This window comes from Bubalus bubalis, chromosome 19 (assembly GCF_019923935.1).
Source record: "Bubalus bubalis isolate 160015118507 breed Murrah chromosome 19, NDDB_SH_1, whole genome shotgun sequence".
Lineage (NCBI taxonomy): Eukaryota > Metazoa > Chordata > Mammalia > Artiodactyla > Bovidae > Bubalus > Bubalus bubalis.
The window spans coordinates 52,897,910-52,922,124 of NC_059175.1; the positions used below are offsets into that span (position 1 = coordinate 52,897,910).

General features: G+C 35.0%; 1 protein-coding gene across 5 annotated transcripts in view; it reads left to right on the forward strand.

Annotated features, from left to right (window-relative positions):
- The window catches only part of CDH18 (cadherin 18), a 1,275,757-nt gene that overhangs the window by 368,074 nt on the left and 883,468 nt on the right, over positions 1-24,215 (forward strand). For all 5 annotated transcript variants that reach the window (XM_044932378.2, XM_025270679.3, XM_025270680.3 and 2 more), the window contains one exon: positions 9,811-9,872. The gene's annotated coding sequence lies outside the window, so the exon portion shown is untranslated. The remainder of the gene's footprint in view (positions 1-9,810; positions 9,873-24,215) is intronic.

The following is a 24,215-nucleotide window of genomic DNA, read 5'->3' on the forward strand; positions in this document are numbered from 1 at the left end:
TCTACCCCCTTGGGTTGCTAGTTGAGAAAAATCTGTGTTGTCATTTTTGTTCAGTCCCTCATTCGTGTCCAACTCTTTGCAGCCCCATGAACTGCAGCATGCCATGCTTCCCTGTCCTTCACCATCTCCTGGAGTTTGCTCAAATTCATGTCCATTGAGTCAGTGATCTGTAGGCAAATCTTTAACCTCTTGAAAGGCACTTAGTATGGCTAAATCCACTTTTTCCTTTTATAACTTCTAACATCTTTTGCCATCTGGATATGCCAATAACTTTAAAGTCATCCAGTTCTACTTTTTTGTTTAGCAATTCTTCCCTATATTTATCTCTCTCTTTTTGCATTTTACTATAATCTGCAAAAAAAAAACAAACAAACAAACAAACAAAAAAAAACGTAGACAGCACTTCTGGCATTTAGCTAGAAGTCCAAGTCCATCATTTATAAATTCTAATTCCCACATAGCTGCAGGACATGCATCAGTTCAGTTCAGTTGCTCAGTCACGTCCAACTCTTTGCGACCCGATGAATCGCAGCACTCCTGTACTCCTGCCTGGAAAATCCCATGGACGGAGGAGCCTGGTAGGCTGCAGTCCATGGGGTCGCTAAGAGTTGGACACGACTGCGCGACTTCACTTTCACTTTTCACTTTCATGCATTGGAGAAGGAAATGGCAACCCACTCCAGTGGTCTTGCCTGGAGAATCACGGGGACGGGTGGGCTGCCGTCTCTGGGGTCACACAGAGTTGGACAAGACTGAAGCCACTTAGCAGCTGCAACAGCAATTAAGATAATTGTTTATTCTTACATTTACAATGATAAGGATGCATATAATAATGGGTTTTTATACCTCTTTCTGCTAATTATTTCTTCATATACATCCCATTTGCTACTTTTCCACTACTATTTATAAATCTCTAATCATTCAATGCATTATCTTTTAACCCTGAAGTAAAATTTTTGAGCAGAGCCAGACATACAATTTATAAAAGTTCCATAGATTATTCTTATATGTGATTAAGCATTAAGGAGCATATTTTAATCCTGATAATAAATGTTGAACAGGATATTTTGCAAGAACACTCTAACCTAACCTAGTACCCTATTCTTAGAATAAAGACAAACCACTTTGTCAGGTGTTCAAGAATCACTTTGTCAATCCAATGTTATCTCTCATTGACCTTTTCTGTGGTGTTTCATCCATTTTCCTGTGATATTTTGGGAATTATTTCCTCCTTCTCTAAATATTACATATTTATAAGCATCAACTATGCCATATCCATATGTACCTGTTTACTATTATGCCATGAGGGCTTCCCAGGTGGCACTAGTGGTAAAGAACCTGCCTGCCAAAGCAGTAGACTTGAGATGTCGGTCCGATCCCTGGGTTGGGAAGATCCTCTGCAGGAAAAATGGCAAGCCACTCAAGGATTCTTGCCTGTATAATCCCATGGACAGAGGAGCCCAGTGGGCTCATGAGATCCCAAAGAGTCGGACAAGACTGAAGCAACTTTGTAGCTTTATGCCATTAATATTTACTCATGCCCTTAAAATCTTCAGATATTATTTCATTGGCCACATGCAACTGTAGTTTAATTTTGAATATTTTAATTATTTTAAATTTTCTCTTTATCAAAGTGATCCTTTAATGAATATATCTATAGGTAAATATTTACCGTAATTTAAAATTATTCTTGTGAATATCTCCAAATTGATTGACATCAAAATATAATCTAGTGTTATACACTTCTGCTCATGTTCATAATTCCCCAAGCCCTAATGAAATATGTTATTTTAGGTCCATTCAAGATAGCCTCTAGTTTAAAGAATCAGAGTTTACCAAAACAGGCTAGTGCGTGCATAACTGGATTTTTAAGCAAATGATCTTCAGAACCTATTGCCTTCCCACCATATGTGGAGTAAATTGCAGAGTTATGGACTATATTTCAGGTTGACTTACCTGTGAGAAAGACTAGAAGGTGGAGATTATTGTACAGGAGCTTAACTGGCTGGTGATATTTCCATGAAAATATATGTAAAGAGAGAGAAGGAAGCAAATGGAAATAAGCAGCAGCAGAAGTTAAGTTCCAAGGTAATTGTAAAAGTGGTCCCAACAGATTTTGTGAGAGTTTGATGATGGTGACCCTTTAGTGATTTCTCCACTCAGAATAAGAAAAACATGTCCTTACATCTCAAGAGAATCCATTGTTGAATATGAGCCTTTCTGGGAGGAGAACATGACCTTGCGAGAGAAGCATACTTTAACAGAGATCTTTTAATACATTACATTCTCATGGGATTCTTACTGATAGATTTAGATTCTTAAAAAAAAAAAGTCAATATAATACTTGAATTTGTCTTTAGGTTGGCATGGTTCTTAAAAAGCACAGTCAAATCATTCTATCATCACACTTAATTATGAGAAACTGGAAACTTTCCTACTGAGCTCAGGTATAAATCAAGGATGTTTCCACTCCTTTTAAAAATCTACTGAGTGCATATGAATGATTCTCATTTTTAGATGGTAGAAACCAACACAACATTGTAAAGCAATTATCCCCCAATTTAAAAAATCTACTGAAAGCTTTAGGTAATGCAATAAAAAAGAAAAGGAAATATAAATGTAAGGGGATTTAGAAGGAAGAAATAAAATTGTCTTTGTTTGTAAATGATTTGATTACTCATACAGAAAATCCAAAATAACTGACCAAAAAACTTCTAAATAAGTGATTATAGAAAGGTTGCATAATACAAGTTTAATACACAAAAGTCAATTGCTTTTCCATATACTATCATTGACCAAGTGGAATTTGAAATTAAATATGTAATAGCATTTACATAAACATACAAAAAATGAAATACTTAGGAACAAACCAAACATGTATCAATACATGATCTAAATGAGGAAAACTAAAGAACTCTGATGAACAAAATCAAAGAACTAAATATATGGAGAGATTCCATACTTATGGTTAGAAAAACAATATTGTCAAGATTTCAGTTCTTCTCAAAACTTGATCTAGAGATTCAAGGCAATCCCTAAAAAAAGGCCCAACAACTTATTTGGTGGCTATCAACAAAACAGGTCTAAATGTTACAAAGAATTGCACAAGAACCACAATAATCAACACTGATTCAAGGAGAAGAACAAAACTGGAGAACTGAGACTAAATGACTTCAAGAGTTACTATACATTTCAAGTAGTCAGGACAGTGAAATGCTGGTGAAAGGACAGAGGAGTAAATCAATAGACAAGAACAGAGACAAGACATAGACCTGCCTCTATATATATAGACTGTTGTTTTTATTGTTGTTCAGTCCCTCATGTCAGACTCTGCGACCCCATGGACGGCAGTATGCCAGGCTTCCCTGTCCTTCATTGTCTCCCAGAGTGTGCTCGAACTTATATCCATTGTGTCCCTTAGGCCATCCAACCATCTCTTCCTCTGTCACGCACTTCTCTTCCTGCCCACAATCTTTCCTAGCATCAGGGTCTTTTCCAATGAGTCAGCTCTTCACATCAGATGGCAAAAGTATTGGAGCTTCAACTTCAGCATCAGTCCTTCCTATAAATATTCATGGTTGATTTCCTTTAGGATTGACTAGTTTGATCTCTTTGCTCAATGAACTATCAAAGTCATCCCCAGCACCACAGTTCAAAAGCATCAATTCGTTGGCTCTCAGCCTTCTTTATGGTTCAATTCTCACATTAGTATGGATGTGAGAATACCGAAGTGGGTTTCCTGTCCCTTCTGCAGTGGATCTTCCCAATCCAGGAATCGAACTGGGGTCTCCTGCATTGTAGATGGATTCTTTACCAGCTGAGCTACCAGGGAAGCTCTTCTTACAAAACTAAATACATTTTTATTATGCAATCCAAAATCATGCTCCTGGGTATTTACTTCAAAGAGTGGAAAACATATCCACACAAAAGCCTACACATTGGTATTTTTAGCAGTTTTATTCATAATTACCAAAACTTGGAGGCAACCAAGATGTCCTTCAGTGGATAAGTGAATAAATAAACTGTGGTACATCCTGACAATGGATTGTTACTCAGCACCAAAAAATGAGTTTTAAAGCCCTGGAAAGATATGAAGAAACCTTGAATATATGTTTATCATCATCAGTGAAAGTATCTCAGTCATAGACTCTTTGAAACCCCATGGACTACAGTCCATGGAATTCTCCAGGCCAGAATACTGCAGTGAGTAGCCTTTCCCTTCTCCAGGTGATCTTCCCAACCCAGGGATAGAACCCAAATCTCCTGAATTACAGGTGGATTCTCTACCAGCTGAGTCGCAATAAGCCAATCTAAAAAATCTATCTACTATACGATTTCAACTTCATGACATTCTGAAAAAGACAAAACTATGAAAACTAGAAGAAGTTCAATGTTTGCCAGGAATTGAAAAAGGGAATGGGGAAGTGAATAGAACACAGGATTTTAAGGGCAGTAAAAATACTCCATATATGTGCTAAGTTGCTTTAGTCGTATCAGACTGTTTGTGATCCTATGGACTGTAGCCCGCCAGGTTCCTCTATCCATGGGATTCTCCAGGCACAAATACTAAAGTGGGTTGCCATTTCCTCCTCCAGGGGATCTTCCTGACCCAGGAGTTGAACCTGGGTTTTGTGCATTATAGGTGGAGTCTTTACCACTGAGACACCAGGGAGGCCCCAAAATATTCTGTATGATACCTAATGATAAATATCATAATACATTTCTCTAAGCCCATATAATGTACAATTCTAAGAGTGAACCATATGTAAACTATGGACTTTGGGTTAATTATGATGTATCAGTCTAGGTTTGTAAATTGTACTAAATACATCATTTATGTTGGGGATGGTGATAATGAGAAGGACCATGCATATGTGAGGGCAAAGGGTACATGGAAATCTCTGGACGTCCCTTCAATTTTGCTCTGAACCTTAAACTGCTCTAACACAATAATGTCTTAATAAAATTGAATTAAATCAAAGGGCTATAGTATTATTGTATTTATTCTGTCATGTCTCTTTTTTTGTTATTTTTAGACTACCTAGGAAGACTTTAGTTTCTGTGAATATAGAAGCCAATAATTTTGAAAGAGGTTTGAAATCAAGTGGAATACAATATCATATGAAAAGCTTTGAAACAGTGACCTATACAGTAACTGAGAATACATTTTGAAGTGACTAAATATACTTCCTAAAATATTCCTTCTCTAGTTAGAAGTGTATTTTTTCATTACTTTAAGAGCTCAGAAGTGCACATTAGTACTTGTTGAAATTGTCTCTAAAATAATTATTACATTTTAAAATATTAGGCACATAGAAATTGCTGTAAAGGCAAGAAAGATGTGATTTAAAAGAAAAGTGAAATATATGTTTCCTAGTATGGGGACAATATTATAAATCCTTTACAGAAAGTATCTGGCGGAATCGTTCCCATAAATTTGAATAAATGTTTGCAACACAGTAGATGGAGTTATTATTCATTAGTGACATCTCCTGGTTGACTGAGCAGTTTTCACTAAGCTAAGGATAATTACAAACTAATTTTCCTTTGTCAGATTTTAAACAGTTAAGTTAGTCTAACAGCCATGTCTGACCTTTTGTGACCACATGGACTACCCAGCTCCTCTGTCCATGTAATTGTCCAGCCAAGCTCACGAAAGTGGGTTGCTATTTCCTATTCCAGGAGATCTTCCCAACCCAGGGGTTGAATCCAGGTTTCCTGCATTGCAGGCAGACTCTTTACTGTCTGAGCCATCAGGGAAGTTCTAGAGGACTGTGTCACAATTAGAGCCCATGCCATGCATTATGCCATAGACATGGAAGAAAGCATCATATTTCTAGCAATGAGGCAGAGATGAAATGACCAGTGTATACTATTGGTCTCATTAACACCAGGGCTATGATAACCTTTGCAGAAAATGTATGCTACACATAAGTGAGTCTCTATGTGCTCACATTTGAGTGTCCCTCTCATAGAACATTCAAGTGAATGACTTGAATTCCTAGTAATAAGGCATGTGAACTCTGTATCAACACTAATTCCTCAGCTCAAACTTATAAACCAGTCACATTGGATTTAAATTCTTATTTTAAGAAAGGCCATATTGAAGAGGTAAGAGTTCTGAATTAGGAATATGAGAATACACATGTTGGGAGCCTGAAACTTCTGAATAGTGTTCTAAAGGACTCTGAGATATTTTTCTTTCAATAGATATATAATAGTTAGACAGGTAGATGGCCTTCCTAGATGGCTCAGTGGTAAAGAACCCGCCTGCCAATGCAGGAGATGTAAGAGACATGGGTCTGATTTCTGGGTCGGGAAGACATCCTACAGGAGGGCATGGCACCCTGCTCCAGTAGTCTTGCCTAGAAGATCCCATGGACAGAGGAACCTGGTGGGCTACAGCCCATGGGTCACAAAGAGTTGGACACAACTGACGTAAATTAGCACCCAGCATGCACAGACAATAGAATGGGACAATAGAATGGGAAAGACTAGAGATCTCTTCAAGAAAACTAGAGATACCAAGGGAACATTTCATGAAATGATGGGCACAATAAAGGACATAAATGGTAGGGACCTAACAGAAGCAGAAGATATTAAGAAGAGGTGGCAAGAATACACACAGGGACTATACAAAAAAGATCTTCTCAACCCAGATAAGCATGATGGTGTGATCACACACCTAGAGCCAGACATCCTGGAATGTGAAGTCAAGTGGGCCTTAGAAAGCATCACTACGAACAAAGCTACTGGAGGTGATGGAATTCCAGTTGAGCTATTTCAAATCCTGAAAGACAATGCTGAGAAAGTGCTGCACTCAATATGCCACCAAATTTGGAAAACTCAGCAGTGGCCACAGGACTGGAAAAGGTCAGTTTTCATTCCAATTCCAAAGAAAGGCAAAGCCAAAGAATGCTCAAACTACTGCACAACTGCACTCATCTCACACTCTAGTAAAGTGATACTTAAAATTCTCCAAGCAGGCTTCAACAATATATGAACCATGAACTTCCAGATGTTCAAGCTGGTTTTAGAAAAGGCAGAGGAACCAGATATCAAATTGCCAACATCTGCTGGATCAGGGAAAAAGCAAGAGAGTTCCAGAAAAACATCTATTTCTGCTTTATTGACTATGCCAAAGCCTTTGACTGTGTGGATGACAATTAACAATGGAAAATTCTGAAAGAGATGGGCATACCAGACCACCTGACCTGCCTTCTGAGAAATCTGTATGCAGGTCAGGAAGCAACAGTTAGAACTGGACATGGAACAACAGACTGGTTCCAAATAGGAGAGGGAGTATGTTAAGGCTGTGTATTGTCATCCTGCTTATTTAACTTGTATGCAGAGTACATCATTTGAAACGCTGGGCTGGAGGAAGCCCAAGCTGGAATCAAGATTGCTGGGAGAAATATCAATAACCTCAGATATACAGATGACACCACCCTTATGGCAGAAAGTTAAGAATTAAAGTGCCTCTTGATCACAGTGAAAGAGGAGAGTGAAAAAGTTAGCTTAAACTCAGCATTCAGAAAACTAAGATCATGGCATCGGTCCCATCACTTCATGGCAAATAGATGGGGAAACAGTGGCTGACTTTATTTTTCTGGCCTCCAAAATCACTGCAGATGATGATTGCAGCCATGAATTAAAAGATACTTACTCTTTGGAAGGAAAGTTATGACCAACCTAGACAGCATATTTAAAAGCAGAGACATTACTTTGCCAACAAAGGTCCATCTAGTCAAGGTTATGGTTTTTCTAGTGGTCATGTATGGATGTGAGAGTTGGACTGTGAAGAAAGTTGAGCACTGAAGAATTAATGCTTTTGAACTGTGGTGTTGGAGAAGACTCTTGAGAGTCCTTGGACTGCAAGGAGATCCAACCAGTCCATCCTAAAGGAGATCAGTCCTGGGTGTTCATTGGAAGGGCTGATGTTGAAGCTGAAACTCCAATACTTTGGCCTCCTGATGCGAAGAGCTGACTCATTGGAAAAGACCCTGATGCTGGGAAAGATTGAGGGCAGGAGGAGAAGGGGACGACAGAGGATGAGATGGTTGGATGGAATCACCGACTCAATAGACATGGGTTCGGTGGACTCTGGGAGTTGGTGATGGACAGGGAGGCCTGGTGTGCTGCGGTTCATGGGGTTGCAAAGAATCAGAAACGACTGAGCAACTGAACTAAACTGTACTGAATGCTCAGACAGGTATATAATCAAGATCTCCAAATTACTTCAAATCTCTTTATCTTAACTGTGCTTCCTGGACATCTTCCTACTATTCCTGTCTTAACTGTGGCTCCTCCTCATTCCTCTGACTTTAACGGGCTCAGTCTTAACCTTTCATCTTATGGAGTTTATAATCTATGTGTAGGTCATCACTTCCACACTGATAGTAAATTACCAAATATTTTTATGCTGTTCCAAATTTTCTCCTGGATGCCAATGTCGTCTTTTGTGTCATTTCTCCCTGGATGAGGACCAGTAACTCTTAACACTTCCTGCCTATTTTTTATGGCACTTGATAAAATCATTTTATCAATGATTAAACAATGATTTTATATTCAATACATACAAACTTATTTGAGTATATACTTTTGTCTCTCACTCCCCACAATGTAAGCATCATGAGGGTGGATGTTTTGTCTCTTTTGGTCACTGCTGTATCCTCAGCATGAATAATAAAGTTTGGTACATATCAGGTATGCAGTAAATCATTATTGCATGAATGATCTATAAGTTTTAGGAAAAAGAGTTCATAGCAAATTACATCATCACCTAAAGTCTTGCTAAGATGATTTTAGTAAGAATAAGAATAAGTCTTATGCCATTTACTTTTAGCTTCTGAAAAACCTTTATTACCCTCTGAGATCACACATGTTTCCTTTTATTTTTCTCCTTTTAATGTTCTTTTTTCAATGGAAACACTTCAATACAATTGAAATTATGTTGTGTACATAATAAAATATGAAAAATATTCTTAATTTACTCAAACATCTGTCCTGATTCTAGAATAATATACTTCATATTGGTTTATAAAACTGCCTTGTTTTACATATATTTTAGGTAAATTTTACTATTTCTTGCATTTATATTCTGATATGTTTTCCATAATCTTTGGTTTCAAAGTACAATATTGAATTTATGATGCATATTATTATTAATTACTATTCTTATAAGTATTATTTTATTACTTGAAATCACTACTAATACTTTATATTTTAATATTGACTATACATTAAGCACAAAGCTAAGGTCTTCAAATGGATTATAACCCTAAGTTATTATTTGAACCTCTATGAAGAGCATATACATCTTAATCAACTGAAGTAACAGTGGTTCAGAGAATGTAACTAAAATTGGTCAAATCTCATAAAAGACTGATATTCCACTAGAGTCTCTATTTCAGAAGGCTGTGATCTAAAAAAACAAAAATCTGATAGTTCAATTTCTCTCAATATTTTGCCTCTTCAAAAACTGCTGTATTTGCTCTTCATCCTCCATTATGTCCTCACAAGTTGGATTCTTGAGTGATATGAAGAAATTTGTAATGAACTATTACTTTCTATGGGCGTCCCTGGTGGCTCAGATGGTAAAGGATACACCTGGAATGCAGGAGATCTGAGTTTGATTCCTGGGTGGTGATGATGCCCTGGAATGGAAATGGCAACCCACTCCAGTATTCTTGCCTGGGGAATTCTATGGATAGAGGAGACTTGTAGGCAACAGTCCATCATTATGTATAGCTTTTTATGATATAAAGATTAAAAAGTTCTTCATGCATTTTTTTCTTTTTTTCTCTTCAGGACCCAATCACAGACACACATAAGAAAATATATCATCAAACATTCATAAAGTGAATTGCAAGGTAAAATTTTCCATGTAATATCTGTTATATTAAAAAGTTATAGAAATGTAAAAATTGTTTCTCTTAAAGATCTTTATAGCTATTGTTAGATATTTAGAGGTTTGACAGAACCATTTCTTTTGTGTTTTAAAATTCACTCTTTAAAAATATACCATTATTTTCTCTAATAAAATTTGAACTCATTCTCATGGCACAGTTTTCAAATGTTATAGAACCAGCAAAGGTACCTTGATATTAGACTGACTTTCATAAGTGTTTTTAAAAATAGTTTTAAGATAAAGCTCAAGGAAGAGACTGATAATGCAAAATAGATAAAAACAACATTCAGATAACTCAATGAATGTTATATTACTATATTTCAATATTAAAAAAACTATTTCTAAAATGTAATTTTATGTATGTGTGGGCTTGGAATACATCAATAAATCAGATTATGCATTTTTATTAATCATTTGAACTTGTTGCTAGATGTAGATCTCTTTCCTAATGAGCATTGAATTTATTTGTGTTTTATAATGTCTTTCAACATCTGACTCTAGAGGTATAACTGTTCCTGGCTATTAATCATAATTTATCTGTGTAAATCTGTTTTATAGATCAGATTTGTTAAAACAATGATGCTTATATTTAAATAATACATATAATAGGTATAGATACTGAAAATTTAATAAGTAGTAGATAAAAATAATAGTATACCCTCTATTATTTTGGTAACTAATGAGATCTGATATAAAATTGACTTGCATTATAAGAAACATCTTGAATACCTGAATTTCTTGTGAAAAGATGAAATATAAGGATGTAAGCCATGAGATCAGAAGTTTTGTTTTCATTTATTTTCTGTAAAATATACTTCGCCGCACATATTTTATATAATTGGCTGGCTTTTATGGTAAGTATGCAAATATCTTATTAAATCCTGCTCATTTGTAGCAACAAAAATAATGAAAAATGCCAGCATATCAAAGTGACCAACATTTTCAAAGTTGAATTCTGCTGTTTTATATAATGTGCTTCTCATTATTTTAGAAAGACACATCTATGTATGGATGTTTTGTGGTACTCTTTTAAATGTAAAAACAAACAAACTCTAAACCATTGTATTCCGTTCAATTAAAAAAAAAAAAGATATGAGGTAATACAGTTTTCAAGTGTTGATCTCCATGCCGCATCCCTACCACCCGTATCTGTCCTGAGTCCTCCACTTGGGACACAATGAACTTGACCATGTCGGAAAATCCTATCAATAATGAGTTTTTTTGTTGTTGTTGTTTTTGTTTAATCATATAGGTTCAAAATGTATTTGCTTTGGAGACCAGTTTTGTTTGAAAATGCTTTGTGGGATTCAGAAACACATAGGAGTAGAGTAAAAGAAAAATAAAAATTTGTGTTATGAAAGTTTTTGTGCCAAACATATAATAGCTTAATCATCTTAATAATAAATAAATTACTTTCTAACAAATAAACAAGACTTTACCTATCATCATGAGTATATTTCATTGTTACAGAAAAATAATGTAGGTTTTTGTATGTGAAAATTTATATCCATTTCATTCTGTAGGATATAAATGAAACATAAATAACTTTGAAAATTGAAACACTAGTGTATAATTTATTATGTTATTTATTATATTTATATTTTACAGTGTCATCCTTAAGATTGTAGGTAATTGAAACAGAATTATATTTACACTGAATCATTTGTTCTGCCTGTGAGAACTAAGATTCATGGCATATCTTCAGAAAGGGTTATTTTAGAATAAGCATGGCATCATATATTTTATTGTCTTATAAGGTAAAGCTTAATTAGATTTTTAATGTTAGCCCAAGTTTCCATGGCTTTAGGTCATATTTATACAGAGGTATATGGAAAATAAACAGAGAATATTATACTGTTTATAAGTGAATTTAAATATAAATTTAACTATAAGTGTATCTGTTAAATTCAAAATTAATGCAGCTTATTTAAAAAGGAGAAAAGAAAAAAATCTAAAAAAGATTTTATACTGTTTGTGAGTTAAAGTTTAACCATGTATTTATGTTGATTTTATGTGAAATCTCACTTAAACTTTGACCCTTGAAAGTCATCTTCAACTCCATTGTAAAATATATTAATGACATTTGAGGATGTAACTATAAAGACAATACAGTATTTAATAAATTAAGACAGGTGTAAGATAAATATCCTTGAGCAAGGAAGTTTTTGCTACTAAATTGATTAGTATGTTTGCAATTTTACTCTCAATCTACATCTTAAAAAAAAAAATCTCCAGTTTACAACCAACAGTGTCCTACATAAAGGGCTTGCATTTCAGAAGATTTATTAATACCTCAATCCTCTTCTGTAATATCACCGGAAATCTTTCTTCAAATTTTTCTTAGAAAGACAATTTTCAGAAAGGCACATGTTCACTTTTAATTTGTGATTAAATTGTCTCTAATAGACAAATCAATCAAATTCAAAACCAATAGAATTAAAAATAAACCTGTTGCATGTCTAATGGAATAGAACCAAAAACTCCATTTCTATGTTATAAAATAGTTGATAGCTGTTCCATAATTTTAAAAAAATATTTCAACTTTGACAGACTATTGAATAATAAAATTTTCTATATTTAAATGAAGTTCATGTGAGTATATAATTTACACATATTGACACTTGAAGCTTATCTCATGTCATTTTCAATAGATTATTTTTATCTTTTAAAAAAATTCATAATACATCTTTACTTAAGTTACTTAATATTTATTCATTGCTTTTATCATCTCAAAAATGTGAGTACTACATAGTCCTATTCTATAAATTTCTACAAATATTACTTCCTACAGTTTATATAATCTGTTTGTTATACTTAATTGTAGTTTCAGATTTTTCTGTTTATTTGTTTTCATGTACTTTCTTATAAGTATTCCTTACATAATTACATAAAGAAACCAAATAAATTGCATAACTCTGATATAAACACACAATAGACAGTAAACTTTTATAGTTATTAATATGACTACATCTTACAAATTGCTAGTATTGAATGCTCCCATTGATTGGTGTTTATAAACTTATTTACTCCTTAAAGCTTTGCTATGATATAGGTATGATTACTACAATCCTTGAGAGGAGAACTGTGGATAAAATAGAAATGGCATGATTTTATAGGACTTTAGACAGTTATTTTAAAAGTATAAAAGAATGTAATGTAAAAAGTAATTATATTGAGTTCAAAGTTTGCTCACACGTTTAAGTACAGAGGAGTAAAACTTACAGTCAAATGATGCCGGACAATCAGCAGTGGGCCTCTATCTACAGAATGTCTCCTGGGATTGGTGCTTGTCTGGATTTGGTTAAACTGGTAAAAACCCTGGTTTCTAGTTGTAGTCATTAGGGTGTGTGGAGGTAATTCTGAAAATTAGGGATTACCCTACTAAAGAGAAAAGGGGCTCTCAACATTTTCATTGCTGGTGCTGCCATTTGGTTGAATATTAGAGTCCATGGAAAGGAGACCAGAGAAGGCAATGGCACCCCACTCCAGCACTCTTGCCTGGAAAATCCCATGGAAGGAGGAGCCTGGGGGGCTGCAGTTCATGGGGTCGCTAAGAGTCGGACACGACTGAGTGACTTCCCTTTCACTTTTCACTTTCATGCATTGGAGAAGGAAATGGCAACCCACTCCAGTGTTCTTGCCTGGAGAATCCCAGGGACGGGGGAGCCTGGTGGGCTGCCGTCTATGGGGTCGCACAGAGTCGGACACGACTGAAGTGACTTAGCAAGGAGAATGTGTGCTTATTTCTCTAGGTTGAATGTTTTTCTCTTGTCATGTAGGCATGGCAGATTTATGAGCACTGTCTATCCTCTGGAGAATGGAAGCAACCTGACAGTTCATAAGAAGAATATTACTACGTACTCTTGAGGTTCTTTCACATTTGTTGATGAACAGCATTATCCATGTTGCTTAAAGTCAAACGTTTATCCCTTTCCACTTACTCAACAATGTCATCTACTTGACACATCTCACTGAAGAAATATCCTTCAACCAGGAGGCATTAAATCCGTCTCTTCACTATTTAAATCTCACCAAATCTTCAACTTCATAAGAAAAAGAAAAAAGCCTTCTAAGAAATATTGTTTAATTCAGTGATCACACAGTTTACATTAATCAGAGAAAAAGCATTTTGTGTATATAAATAAAGAATTATATTGTCTTGGGAGATAAAATAATCATCATATAATCATCATTGCTTTGTTTCTGAGTGAATAATTACATATTTGAAAAAAATGAATGAATCTTTTGAAGTATACTGTCTTCTTTAAGTTAACTGCAATTATTCTCAAACATTTCCTTGTTTCTAAATACTGTATCACTTTTCATTTTAATTTAATTTTCCCTTTTGCTATTATCTACCAATCTCTACTATTATTAAGTAATAATGGCTAAAAGCCAAGTCTTAAACTACTAAAACTTTCCTTTTCGCCCAGAATGTCTTTGCTTTATCTCTCACAGAATGCCAATTCTGTCTTACCAAGTCTATCTTCACAATAGTTAACTAACTGTATTGAGAAGTGTATCCATAACTTACTTGCATTTATATTCTACCTTTCATCTCTGATTTAAATTCCCTTCCCTCTTGGTAAAGCACATTACTTGGTATATGATAGATTAGTAAATATTAGTGTGTGTGTGTGTGTGTGTGTGTGTGTGTGTGTGTGTGTGCCTTCAATGGGGTTGGAGGATGTAATTGACCATATCTAAACCTTGATGACTTTCATAAGCTTTAAATGATAGTAACCGGGCTATTAGCCTATTGAATTCTGAGATCTCTATGATGAGAAGGGCAGTGCTACACAACTGCAAGACCCTTGACACCTTACAGCATCTCAGGGAGATATCTGTGCTATAATTCAAACTGAATGCTGTATTTTTGTACCTGATAAATCCTTTAATGTAACACATTTGAATCACATGAAAAATAAGATTTCTGCGCTAAGTGACCCATTCCCTTATCTTGACAATCTTTATAAAAAAAACTGGTGTGGGAGGTTCATGGCTAAAATATTTACTTTTAATTCCACTAATGGTATTAACTATACCATTTGTCTTTTGCTTGTTTCACAAGATTATTATTTCTTGTATTACCTAGTATATGACTGAGACTTCAATTGAAATGATGACTAGACTTGAAGCAGTTGATCATATGTATAGTTCAATATATGATCAATGATTGGTTTTTTTTTAATTTTATTTTATTTTTAGACTTTACATAACTATATTAGTTTTGCCAAATATCAAAATGAATCCACCACAGGTATACATGTGTTCCCCATCCCGAACCCCCCTCCCTCCTCCCTCCCCATTCCATCCCTCTCTAGAAGGCAATGGCAACCCACTCCAGTACTCTTGCCTGGGAAATCCCATGGATAGAGGAGCCTGGTTGGCTGCAGTCCATGAGGTCGCTAAGAGTCGGACATGACTGAGCATCTTCACTTTCAACTTTTCACTTTCATGCATTGGAGAAGGAAATGGCAACCCACTCCAGTGGTCTTGCCTGGAGAATCCCAGGGACGTGGGAGCCTCGTTGGCTTCCATCTATGGGGTTGCAGAGTTGAACACGACTGAAGCAACTTAGCAGCAGCAGCAAGGGTCAAATGGTGAAGAGCTGGTTTAATAGAGCATGGCTTCTAAAATACACAAAGTATCAGAGAACAGAGGTTTGGTGAGAGATGATGGAGGAACATCTTGACTAGGTTCATTAGAATGAACTAGTTTATTAGATTAGCCAGTTCTTAGGCTGGATGGTTTTAAAGGCATTAACTGAGAAGAAATGAATTGTGATTGACATTACTCTGGTAGATGAGAGGAAGGGGAGAAAACTAGAAGGACTTGGGAGGTGCTAAGCTGAGCACAAGAATAGCTGAATGTATGATAGCTGGTTAACCTATCATATAACATTTCCTTAATTAAAAAAAATAAAAATTCCCCAATACTGGATACTTTAACTTTATGTGTGTAAATTATTAGATGCCCAGTCCAAGCCATTTACTAAGTGGTTGGGATACACAACCGCATTTATTACTTAGCAAATGCAGTTGTCTCCATTTTATTGAGGAGGACACTAAACCTAGATTGATTGTGGGTCCTTCTGGCACCAATCCTTTGCTTTTAACCATCAGGAATGGATATAGTTATATTCAGTGAGATATGTACCAAGCTTGAGGCTCACTGGTATGTAGAATTATTGGTTTCTTTCCAACTGTGGATTTGTTTTCACTTCCTGCTTTCATTTAAGTAAAGTACTAGAACCCCTATTTCAAATCCCTTCACAACATGTGCAAATTTTTGTTTCTTTTTGCCTAGTTTGCATACCTTTCATCAAATTCTCAATAGATCTATAGCAATAAAGGGTTTTAAGTAAATTTAAAAAAAAAACAACAAAGGGATAGAAAAAAATTGTACTGAAATATGGATCAGTTAGAAAACACAGCTGCATTTATAAGTGGTTTCCTAATTACAGTATGCAATAATTGGTGCACACAAATAATGAATAGTCACCTGAATACAGTTTGCAAAACCTGAGAAAGAATTTTTATGAGGTAAATTTACAACAAAGAAAGGATAATAATATAACCTCTGTACACATCTTCTCATTTAATTGCAGTGTGTTTAATTTGATATTCTATAAAATTAACTCATGACCAAGTCATGTAGTGAGCAACTGTAATGTGGCTCTACCACATTTTGTATTTAGGACTACTTTTACAAATCTATGTATATTTTACAAAATTTCATATACTCTGCTCTATCTCTCAAATGTTGATGGTCATTCTCTTGTTCACCATCAGCCACTCCATCATTCCTTAAAACAACTATTGCAACATCTAGATTTTATTGTGCCCTTTTTTTCTTAGGGTCTTGCCTGTGAATCAAAAATAGTGATTAGTCCCTTCTGAAATTTGATGCCATACTTCAGTTAAAACTCAGAGCCAAGGAATGACTCCAATGTCAAGGATTTCTGTTCTACAACAGACTCCATAGGTTTTTATTGTGTTTTATGTCTAAAGTGTTTTTAATGTGTGGTGTGGTGTGTTTAAACAGGGGTCTGTGACCCATCTTAAATCATGTTATTTAATCCCTGAGTAATTTTGTTTAATTACAGTATCAGGTACCAGGCAGAGGGCTGCAATGTAGATTATTATATGGCTGAGTGTTTTTCATAATCTGATGAGATACGTATTAATACCCCCATTTCTTCAGAGTAAAACTTAGTAAACAACTCAATCTAAACCAAGTGGGTACTCACACTTAGGTTTTCTGGCTATAATTTTAGAATTTTCTCTTATATCACAACAGGCTTTTTTGACATCTGTTCTTTTTAACTTCCCATTGTTGTGATTTCTGTTTTACCTCAGAGAAATAAATTGCTTTTGGTCACATTTGTCTTGAGATTTAAATCCAGGCATATTTATGGGGATATAAAAATGTTTTAGAATCTCTTTTGATATAACAGCACTTGTTTTAAACTAGAATATACTACAACATAATGTCAACTATTTCAACATTATCGCAGAAATGGTGTATCCAGATTGTTTTTGTAAGAAGGTAAAATAAAGTTTGGACTGATTTTAGTGTGAGTGCAGGTTTTATTTATTAAGCCTATGTTACAAGGACAAGAAAAGCCATTGTAGAGAACTGAAGACACATCTACTAACAAATGGCCATGTATTCTGATTTAATGTAACTTTTGGGCACCAGTAAATCACCTGCTATGATACCAAGACAAAACAGAAGATTTTTAAGTTTTACAGCTCCATGTCAAACTGATGCTTAGCACAGTTAGACTTTTTTTTTTTTTCCCCAGCCTTGATTGGGGAAATTATCTTAGTTTTTCATTTATCCCATAGATTTTAAAAGTTGGATGCAGAGAAGAGGAAATTATAAATAACAAATTTTATTTAATAAAAACATAGTAAATTATGTAAAATCATGACAATTCAAAGAAATTCAATGAATTTCCTTAATTTCAGAAGTTTTAAAAATCATAATGTGTCAAGAAATATGACATTTGTACCTCTTCATCATAAGTAAACTTTATTATTTTCACTTTTACCCTCTTTAAAATAAGAAATTCTATCCTTTCCTTGTGCTTAAATCAATTTCTTAAATTTAAAAACTTGTTAAAAATGGAAATCTTTATCATTGTGGAAGCAGTCAATTTTTTGAAAATGTTTTCACTGTTATTTTCCACTATTAAAATGATGAAGCTAGTCCAATATGGGCCTAAGGGTCTTGGGATACTGAATGCAGATGATGTGTAAAGGTCACCTAGCAGGACTCATAATCATACCCATAACCATATCAGAGATAGTTTTTTGAACAGAAAAATATCTGGTGCACACTTATGTATCATTCAGGCTTCCTTGGTGGCTCAGATGGTAAAGAATGGCTTTATCTGCAATGCAGGAGCCCGGGGGGTTCAGTCCCTGGGTGGGGAATATCCGCTGGAGGAGGGCATGGTAATCCACTCCAGTTTTCTTACCTGGAGAATTCCATGGACAGAGGAGCCTGGCAGGCTGCAGTTCACAGGTTCCCAAAGAGTCAGACAGAACTGAGTGACTAACATTCACTTGCGCTTTATGTATCATGGTTTGGACTGACAGTCTGATTCTGAAAATATTAGTTTAGATCATGCAAAGCAGAATTTGAAATGCAGGATTCAGCACCCATCAAGAGAGGTTGTTATTCGATTGTATGTTGCTTGTATGCATGCTAGGTTGCTTTAGTTGTGTCGGACTCTTTGGGATCCTATGGACTATAGCCTGCCAGGTACCTCTGTCCAGGGGATTCTCCAGGTGAGAATACTGGACTGGGTTGCCATGCCCTCCCCAGGGGATATTCCCAACCCAGGGATCAAATCAGCAACCAGCTTCTCTTATAACTCCTGCTTTGGCAAACAGGTTCTTTATGACTAGTAACTCCTGGGAAGGATGTTGCTTGTCATTTATGGTAAATTATATTTACTTGCTTTTTTCAATCATATGTTGAAGATGACTTTTTTGAGATATTTATATTGAGTAAAATTCCTAAATGCTGTATAATGCTCAATATTTCAACCATTTACCGTACATTTTCAATTAAATAACACAAAATTCTTTAGCTGAGAGTCCAGAGGTCCAAGCTTTGCTGACAGCTCTTGTTTTTGACCTCTGTTAGCTGTATGATCTTGAGTAATTAATGTACTCTTTCTGGGCCTTAGGATCATTATTTAATAATTAGATGTAGGAGTGGGTTTGTGGTTCCAAAGACACAATTCTTGAATTGAGGCTTCTCTGGTACAGTTTCATTGGTTCAGGTTACAGTGACAAGCATGATGATTGAGTTTACTGTAATGATATATTTATTTCATTTAGAGTTCTGATTTATTTATGTATTAACATTAAATGGTAGTTTCTTAAAAAGAATATCTCAATCAAGTTAGTTTTTGGACTCAGAATTCTGTTTAAAACAACAAAAATGTAGAAATATAGTTGGAGACATAAATATTTCTATCTAGACAGGGTGTTAGATGGCACAGAATGACAGCAATTTATTAATTAGAATAATGCTATCATTCTTTACAGAATCAGTTCTAATGAGGTGGATGAAACTGGAGCCTATTATACAGAGTGAAGTAAGCCAGAAAGAAAAACACCAATACAGTATACTAACACATATATATGGAATTTAGAAAAATGGTAAAAATAACCCTGTGTACGAGACAGCAAAAGAGACACTGATGTATAGAACAGTCTTATGGACTCTGTGGGAGAGGGAGAGAGTGGGAAGATTTGGGAGAATGGCATTGAAACATGTAAAATATCATGTATGAAACGAGTTGCCAGTCCAGGGTCGATGCACAATAGTGGATGCTTGGGGCTGGTGCACTGGGACGACCCAGAGGGATGGAATGGGGAGGGAGGGGGGAGGAGGGTTCAGGATGGGGAACACATGTATACCTGTGGCGAATTCATTTTGATGTTTGGCAAAACTAATACAATTATGTAAAGTTTAAAAATAAAATAAAATTAAAAAAAAAAGAAAATGTATTTTTTAAAGCTTCCTACTATCTAGAAGGATTTTTTTTTAAATATATTTGGGATTTGTGATAAAAGAGTTCATCAAAATATGTAGACAAAACATAAATGCCAAAATGTTCATAATTGTTACATCTGGATGATGTATACAATGTAATTGTCCTCCAATATTCCTTTGTATAGCTTTATTGTGAATTGGTACAAATAGGAACTAAATGTATTAGGCAACTTGCAGTTAGGGATTGCACAGAGACAAAGTTCTGGTGTATGGAGCCTATCCTATGTATGTGCATGCATGCTAAGCTGTGTTTGATAACTCACTCTTGTCTGACTCTTTGTGACCCCATGGACTGTAGTCTGCCAGGTTCCTCTGTCCGTGGGATTCTCCAGGAAAAAATATTGAAGTGTGCTGCCATGTCCCCCTCCAAGGGCTCTCCCCCACCCATGGATCAATCCCGTGTCTCCTGCATTGGCTGGTGGGTTCTTTACCACTAATGCCACCTGGGAAGCCCATATCCTTGACTAAATCTGTAACTTTCATTTCCTCAACTTCCTCAATCTTCTTAACTAATCTTTCAGATATCAGATTTAGATGACAATTATTTATTGAGAGTTTAAACAGTGCCACTAAATAAGCATGATTTGTATATTTTTAAAATATGTAAATATGTCTCTGAGAATTAGGAGTTATTATTTTTATGGAGATAGTATCTCATTTTTGCCATCAAAGCACCTGTATGTCTTTATTCCTAAACTCTCTCTCAGCCAGCAAGAAAAACACACATCACACACTCACACCATGGTCAGGAACTCCACCTTTAGGACAGACATAATGCAATGATACATGCTTAAATGTGGAATCTGGGCTCAGAGGAACCTGAGACCTGGGGACAAATCTCAGTTCTGACACTTATGAGATATTAAGATACAGAAAATTACACCTAAATGTTTATCATCTACAAAAACAAATGAGACAACAACAAAGGTTGTTTTGAGTAGCTAATAAGGCAATCCCGGACACATATAAATATCTCAATAAAGATATCTCTATTTGATGTTTTTTTGTTATCATTCGGGGCTTAAATGGTAAAGAGTCTGTCTGTACTGTAGAAGACCAGGGTTAGATCCCTGGGTTGGGAAGATCCTCTGGAGAAGGGAATGGCTACTCACTCCAGTATTTTTGCCTGGAGAATCCCATGCACAGAGGAGCCAGTTAGGCTACAGTCCATGGGGTTGCAAAGAGTTGGATATGACTGAGCAACAAACACTTTCTCTTTCATTACCCAAAGGTAGAGTGCATATGTAATAAGCTTGTTTACAGATTTTCAAAAGAAGTATAAATAAAATATTCAGAAAGTCTTCTAATTTGATTGTTATTTATTTATTTTACATAAAAGGAAGAAACATAAAAGGTAAAAAGAAGAAAACCATAATGATTCCTAATCTCACTGATTAACTGTATAAACCTTTCTATAATTCCTCTCTCTCTCAACTTTGTGTTTTTCTATGTCATTAAACTTTTGCAAAATAGTTTCCTATTCTTAAAGTAGTACGTAATAGATCTTTCTATTGTAAATAAGCAGCATGAAATAGCAATAAGCATTTGGAAATCACAAAGTAGTTAACTGAGCCCTTAATAGATTCCATATCCTCAGCCCTCTCAGGGAAGAGCCTCTGGAAATAGAAGACAGCATGGATTTAACATAGCTTTACAGATGTTAAAATGGATTCAAGTAGAAAACAGTATAATTATAGACTATTATTAGTGTTTTCCTTTAGAACTTACCACATTGTAAATTGCCTCTGAACTTGTAAAATACATTCAAAGATTGCTACCTATTTAGCAGCTGTTCAAGCTATTGGTTTAAAATAGAAGAACGGTATAAAAAACTTAAGAGTCATTTATAAAGTTAGTAATGTATCAAATCTAGTCAATAACCATTTGTGAACACCTTTGCATGAAGCATTCTTCTAAGTAATACAGAAAATTAATTTGTCTACTATTTTCATCATGTAAAGAATTTTCATATATACCAACTCAATTTATTCTTACACATAATTTGAATACAAAATCATGTTGAGACATTTCTCTCATTGGCAACTAAGTAATTTTACATTTTAAGCTAACTGCCTTATTAACTTCATTGTCTTAAAAATCTAACAAATTGAAGCCATACTTGGATACTACAATTTTTTTTCTTTGCTATTAGCAATCATGGTAGTGTTGTATATTTTCCCTTTTCATATTCAAATATATATTTAAAATATTTTAATAATGTTTTCTCTAATATATATATATTTCCACTTTATTTAAGACTAATTAACACAGTAAATTCTCCTTTCAAGAAGTCCGTATTTTCTATTTTTTCCTTAACACATGTTCAACTAATAACATGTGTACATCATTGTATCCAGATATTAAGACCCAGACCTAAGGAGACTTTAAACATACCAATACAATATTGTAAAGTAATTAACCTCCAATTAAAATAAATACATTTAATAAAAAAATAAACATCAAACCATCAAAAAATAAACATAAGCAAGGATGATGGGAAGATATATTTGGAAGATTTTTAAATATCTTCATATTCTTACTTATAAATGATTTTAACTACATTGTTGAGGTATAATTGACATTAAAAGCAACATCTGTTTAGACTATAAAATTTGATATGATTAGAAATAAATGCATACTGTGAAATTATCAACATAAGGCAGTTGACATTACTAGTATCTGGAAAAGTTCCTCTGTCCATTTGGTAATCCCCTTTTTATAACCATCTTTGCCTTTCCACCTCTTTATCTGGCACTGAATTATAGATTACTTTGTATAACTTAGAATTTTTGTAAACAGAATGACATAACATGTTCTGTTTTTGTCTAACTTCTTTCATTAAGAATCTTTACATTTACCCATATAGAAGCATTTACCAACAGTCTAATCTTTTTTATTGCCAAGTAGTATTCCATGTATGGATATACCCTGGTTTTATTTTACCATTCATCTTTTGAGAGGTATTTTATTTGTCTCCAGATTTTAGCTAAGGAAAATGAAGTGGATAGGAACATCATACAGAGTCTTTATATAGAATTATATTTTATTTTCTCGAGTGAATGAAAAGGGTTGGAAAGGCTACATTATATGGTAAATATATATTTAGTCTTGCAAAGTGATTGTACAATTTTACATTCTCACCATTAGTATCTGAGAATTCAGGTTCATCCTTGTCTATACTTGGTATGATTGATCTTTTGGTTTTAGCTACTTTAATAGAAGTTAAAGAATAGTTAGTGGTTTTACTTTTGATTTCTCTTAGGACTAATGCTGTTGAGCATATTTTCAGGTGCTTATTTGCTTCCATATATTTTCTTGGTGAAATTTTTGTTTAAATGTTTTCCCAACTTTGTTAACCTGTTCCCTTATCGAGTTTGACCTGGGCTCGATCCCTGGGTCAGAAAGATCCCCTGGAGAAGGAAATGGCAACCCACCCCAGTATTCTTGCCTGGAGAATCCCATGGAGGGAGGAGCCTGGTAGGCTACAGTCCATGAGGTCGCAAAGAGTTGGACACGACTGAGCGATTTCACTCACTCACTCACTCACTTATCGAGTTTGAGATTTCTATACATATTCTGAGTATAAATTATTTACAAGAAAAATGATTTACAAGTAATTAATCTTTTTGTCATTTGTATTTTTATTTTTCTTATCATATATTTCATATAGATAATTTGATAAATAGGTAGGTATGGATATAGATTATATTATTTTGATGTCACATCTCATACATCTTTATGTTATCCAAGATCACAAACTTTTTACCTTACGTTTTATTCTAAATGGTTTAGGGTATTTCTTCTGTTTAGGTCTGTGATCCACTTTGATTTTGGTATATGGTACAAGGTGTAGGCAATGGCACCCCACTCCAATACTCTTGCCTGGAGAATCCCATGGACCGGGGGCCTGGTAGGCTGCAGTCCATGGGGTCACTACAAGTTGGACACGACTGAGCAACTTCACTTTCACTTTTCACTTCCATGCATTGGAGAAGGAAATGACAACCCACTCCAGAATTCTTGCCTGGAGAATCCCAGGGATGGGGGAGCCTGCTGGGCTGTCGTCTATGGGGTCGCACAGAGTCGGACATGACTGAAGCGACTTAGCAGCAGCACAAAGTGTAGGCCCATTTTTTTTTTCCTAATATCATCGTTGCCAGGGCTACGTGCATGTGTGCTCAGTCGTCTTGCAGGATTAGCCTTTTTCTATTAATTTCTTGGCCCC